Source organism: Urocampus carinirostris, chromosome 3, assembly GCF_059441175.1.
Source record: "Urocampus carinirostris isolate Australia breed hairy pipefish chromosome 3, RoL_Ucar_1.0, whole genome shotgun sequence".
In the NCBI taxonomy this organism is placed as follows: Eukaryota; Metazoa; Chordata; class Actinopteri; order Syngnathiformes; family Syngnathidae; genus Urocampus; species Urocampus carinirostris.
In genome coordinates this window covers 44419143-44425010 of record NC_142351.1, presented here as the reverse complement: position 1 = coordinate 44425010, position 5868 = coordinate 44419143, and the positions used below count along the sequence as shown (strand labels likewise).

The following is a 5868-nucleotide window of genomic DNA, read 5'->3' as shown; positions in this document are numbered from 1 at the left end:
GTGTGTGGATGTGTGTGCGAACACAGTATATACAGTATTGCGTGTCTGTGTGTTCTAACTACGTATGTCGTCCAGTTTCTGAGATTGAATGAATGAAATTAACTTTAGTCAAAAAAACAACAACAATGTTAACGTAACATGTCTGAAAAGGAGTAGAAAAAAGCATTACTTACTTATTTAATCCTACCCCCTTTGACTCCCTTAATAATCGTGTCTCACATTTAGCTCTTCTGTGTATTTACATATAACAAACAACTCACAAATATATACATACATATATATATATATATATATATATATATATATATATATATATATATATATATATATATATATATATATATATATATATATATATATATATATATACATATATATATATATATATATATATATATATATATATATATATAAGTACATCTCATCTCATTAGCTGCACCGCTTATCCTCAGTAGGGTCGCGGGGGTGCTGGAGCCCATCCCAGCAATCATCGGGCAGTGGGCAGGGGACACCCTGAACTGGTTGCCAGTCAATCGCAGGGCACACAGGGACAGACAACTCGCTCATTCACACCTAGGGACAATTTGGACTGGCCAATCCACCTGAAATGCATGTCTTTGGAATGTGGGAGGAAACCGGAGTGCCCGGAGGAAACCCACGCGAGCACGGGGAGAACATACAAACTCTGCACAGGAAGTCCGGTAGCTGGATTTGAACCCACACAGGAGGTTCCCAAGACCTTAGAACTGTGCCTGCACACGTATATATATATATATATATATATATATATATATATATATATATATATATATATATATATATATATATATATATATATATATATATATATATATATATATATATATATATATGTAACGGGTGTAATAATAACTTTTGTTTTATTGAAATTCCTGCTGAAATATGTGTATAGTTTTTGGTAAATGTCCTGCAATGCTGAGTCCAACAGTGCCATCTGCTGGTATGGAGTGGGGTTTGGTTTTGGCTTCTAACATGTGACCAGGAGGCGGGGTTTGTTGTTAGTCTTACGAGAGAGAACTACAAAGGTAAGACCTATCTTTTGGTGCTCCACAAAAGAAGATAATTTTAAACATTATAACCCCAGCTGACAAATCTCTCACCATGCATAGTAATGTGATTGATATTGTCAAGCTGTTTACGTTTATTTTCGTTTTGTTTCTGTTTTACTAAATATTAATTCCCCTTGTAGAGATCAAAGAGATCAGACCCAGCAGAAAAAGCTAATGTTGTGACTCATCCATTTGCAGGTAAATTGTACCCATTTTTATACTCATTATTGTTTTTATTCCTATTTTCTCATATACATTAAAAAAGGATGATGTTGGTTAAAATTCAGACTAAAGAAAAACATGTTGAATTCATTGTAAACGTTAAAAATCCACTATACGATCTCTTGTTAAAAGTATCTTGTTAAAATGTAAAAATGTATTGCGATATTCTAAAATGTATTTTCTGTAAAGTGAAAAGAAAGCTCTTTGATATGCTTTGTTGTTAGTCTTACGAGAGAGAACTACAAAGAGATCAAAGCCAGCAGAAAAAGCTAATGTTGTGACTCATCCATTTGCAGAAACTGTAATAATAAAAACCTCATCATCCAGTCCAGCGTGAATGTGGATCTTTGGTGGGACACGTACACCGCGGTTACATTGGTGCCGTGACCCGTGACTTCTATCAAGCTCTCCGAACCAAGGACTGTCCTACCTGCCACATCATTTCATGAAGCCATCAGCTCACAGTATTTAAAACTGCTATACAGTGACGTGTTACGCAGGCGATTTTGACTTACTTACATCTTTGAAACATGTTTAATCAGAGCACAAGTGACGTTTCTGAGGGTGTAGCTGATCAGATGACAAGTATTATTCAGGAGATAGGACATAAATTGGCTGATAACATTTTCTCACGTATACAGTCACACAATATAGTAGCTCCTAGCGCTGCTGCCACACAAGATGTAGAAAAAACGTTGAGTAAGCCTGGTCATGTGTCAGATGAATCACAGGTTCAGGTGGTTACACAGAGAAAGCTCAAAGAACCACCATCATTTACTGGGGAAGGCTCAGACTCAATAAAAGTACATGAGTGGGAAGATCTAATGAGGACATTTATTAAAAAGAGTAATGTGAGACTTGAAGAGAAAGCAGAGGAAATCCTTATGCATTTGAGAGGAAAAGCTAAAGATGTAGTTAGGTTTGGCATTAGAAACAGTAATATAGACGTCTATACCCGCCCTGACAAAATTTATAGTCTTCTCAGGAAACACTTTAGCTGTACCAAGTACTCTGCTGTCCCTTTAGCTGACTTTTATTCAACTTTGCCCAAAGACCAGGAAGACCCCTATGACTACTGGCTGAGACTAAACAGAGCAGCTGACCTTGCCTCTGACTGCTTGAGTGAGCAGGGCAAAACATTTGACAACCCTGAAATAGAGGTTGCTCGCATGTTTATTAGGAACTGCCCTTGCAAAGAACTGGCACTCACTTACAGATCTAAAACCATCGATAAGTGGTCAACATGTGAAGTACTAGAGGTGCTGAATGAATACCACGCTGAGAAGAGCTACAAAGCAGCTTCCCTACAACAATCTGCGAATAGAGCGGAAATTGCCGTACACAAAGCTGAGGTGAACCATGGTCCAACCCTCATGCACGAGCCACCTCAGACTTCGAGCCCACAGTATGTCCCTCTAACGGATGTTATTAGTATGTTGGAGAAAGTTCTGATACGTGGTACCTCAAACCAGTTTCAAGAGAGAAGGCGAGCTCCAACCAGGCGACCTGGAGACAGAATTAATGGTTTCACTGACAAGCCATGTATCATTTGCAAAAAAGTCGAACACAGTGCTCTCTCTCATTGCCGAGACAAAAACCTTTGCTTTCACTGCCATGCCCCAGGGCATTCTCGACGTGATTGTCCAGTGACGAAAGTTGTCCCACTGCCTCAGGGAAACTGACTGATCTGCGCTTAGGGGAGAACAGTGCAGATCAACTGAGTATACCTCCCACCTCTAATGTGATGCCTGACATGCAAGATAATAAATCAATTTATGAGTTGTATAGCAACACAATACCTCCATCAAAGAAGCTGATCTTTCAGGGGTTTCAGAGAATAGCGGAGACTGACGAACTGTTTTACACACCTGTACTTGTGCAAGATGGCCCCACTTTCAGAGCGCTGTTAGACAGCGGGTCGATGGCTTGTACAGTAAGTGAGGCAACTGCCAAGTCCCTGCTGCAGCACTTCCCTGACATGATGAGTTACAAAGCCGATAACTATGTCATTGTAGGCTGCGGTGGACACCAAGTTTCTCCCAGAGACATGTACGACATTCACGTCACAGTTTACGGATGCCAAATGATAATGCCAGTAATGGTTGTGCCAGGCCAGACAGAACAGATGATCCTTGGCAGCAATGCCATCAAATATATTTTGACTCAATTGAAAAGTACTGATGGCTATTGGAGATTAGTTTCCACTCCTGACAACGGTCTGTCCGATAACCACAGTCAATTCCTGTCAATGCTTTCTAACACAGAGAGATGGAGAGGTGATTGCATTCCAGACAAGGTAGGGACAGTAAAAATCAAGAGTTGCGTGACGCTGAATCCACGGACCGAGTACGTTATTTGGGGCAAGTTACCTGAGTTGGCCGGGACGTCAGCGGGCAGCACAGTGGTCGTGGAGCCAACCCAATCTAAGGCTGGGCCCAGACAAGTCCTTGTCGGACGAGTTGTTACTCCACTCTGGGGAGATGGATGGGTGCTTGTTAAAGTCTTTAATCCCACGGACAGAGTTGTGGTGCTGAGGAGAAACAGGAAAATTGCAGATGTGTCTCCTTGTATCGCAGCGGAAGACCTGCCCAATGCAGAGGAGGTCAAGTGCAACGTGCAGAGTGTACAGAGCAAAGAGGTCCGACCCAGGTCAGAAGAGGACATGATGCGTACATTGGAAGCTCTGGGATTGCAGGACATTGACCTGAAGTCATGTGAGGTTTCGCTGCAGTGTAAAGACAAGCTCCTTCATATCATCGAACAATTCGAGTCAATATTTTCTCGCCATAAGATGGACTGTGGAGAGGCCAAAGAGTTTGTACATCGTATCCACCTTGTTGATGATAAGCCGTTCCGTCTACCCTACAGATGTATACCACCAAGTCAGTATGAAAAACTGAGGACGACTCTGAACGAGATGGAAGAGAAAGGAATTATTCAGAAGTCGACTAGCGACTATGCATCTGCGCTTGTTCTCATATGGAAGCGGAATGGAGAACTAAGGGTATGTACTGATTTCAGAAGGCTTAATGCGAGAACCATAAAGGATGCCTACCCACTACCGCATTAAGCTGATGCTTTGGCCGCACTTGGGGGAAATGCCTTTTTCTCCACAATGGACCTGACGTCAGGCTACTACAATGTCCCCTTGCACCCTGATGACAAAAAGTACACGGCATTCTCATCACCCTTCGGGCTTCACAAGTACAACCGGCTCCCTCAGGGACTTTGCAACAGCCCAGCACCATTTATGAGGATGATGATGTCGATATTCGGTGATCAGAATTTCATGAGCCTATTATGTTACCTCGACGATCTGATGGTGTTTGCCCCCACAGAGGAAGTTGCACTCCAACGCCTGCAGATGGTGTTTACTCGCCTCAAGGAACACAACCTCAAGCTCGCACCCAAAAAGTGTTTTTTCCTCAGACGGACTGTGAAATTTCTTGGGCATGTCATCAGTGAGGATGGAATTCGGACTGACCCCGAGAAGGTGAGAGCGATAAATGACGTACAAGTCGCTGACCTAATGGAGTCTGATGGCCAGACGCCATGCCCTAGTAAAATCAGATCTTTTCTAGGCATGGTGATGTATTACCAAAGCTTCATTGAAGCATGTTCTGCGAAGGCAAAACCTCTGTTCAGGCTCACATCTGAATCTGGTGCCCAGCATAAGCGCAAGAGAGCCCGCAAGAAAGGTCAAGTGAAGCTGACGCCTGCAGATTGGTCCGATGCATGCCAGAACGCATTTGAAACACTGAAGCACAACCTCGTGACAGGGGTCACTCTGGCCCACCCAGATTTTGATGCGCCATTTATTTTGGCTGTCGACGCATCCTTCGATGGGATTGGAGCAGTCCTGTCACAGCTGATGGAAAAGTAGCCAGACCAGTCGCCTTTGCAAGTAAAACGCTCTCTCGCTCCCAGCTCAACTGTCCTGCACACCGGCTCGAATTTCTTGCCTTGAAATGGGCGGTATGTGATAAATTCAGCCATTGGTTGAAAGGAAGACACTTCACCACGTGGACCGACAATAATCCGTTAACATACATTTTGACCAAACCAAGACTTGATGCGTGTGAACAGCGGTGGGTAGCGAAGCTAGCTGCATACAATTTTGACCTGAAGTACATTCCTGGCCCAAAGAACATAGTAGCTGATGCTCTAAGCCGTGAGACATTTGTACGGTCATGTGTGGGTCATCGCCTTGTTAACGAGCCCTATACCTCGCTCTTGGACCAAGTCAACGGGGTGAACAACAGTACTGTGCAAGAGGTGTTCAGAGTATCCAACAATTGTCACGCTGTTGTAGACGAGAGTGCTGGGACATCAGATGAGTCAGTAAAAAGGGCAATTCCATCAGGCTCCAATGGTTCTGTGACATCAGAAGAAGTTGCTGCTGTCCTCAGTGCTCAGTCCACTGGTGGCGTGGGTCAAGTGATGGGAACGGATGCCAACTTCAATCTTCTGCAGAAGGGAGATCAGTCAACGGCACTCCCACAGAGTCAGCTTGTTGGTTTACAAGAACAGGACAACACAATAAGCAGAACCATGTACT

At 43.2% G+C, this 5868-nt stretch overlaps 1 long non-coding RNA gene across 1 annotated transcript; it reads left to right on the top strand.

Moving 5' to 3' along the window:
* Positions 1–1112: 1112 nt before the first annotated feature.
* LOC148369813 (uncharacterized) lies at positions 1113–3992 on the top strand. Its single transcript, XR_015849883.1, has 3 exons — positions 1113–1286; positions 1607–1693; positions 3504–3992. It is a non-coding gene; the product is annotated as an uncharacterized LOC148369813 (long non-coding RNA).
* The last annotated feature ends 1876 nt before the right edge of the window (positions 3993–5868 follow it).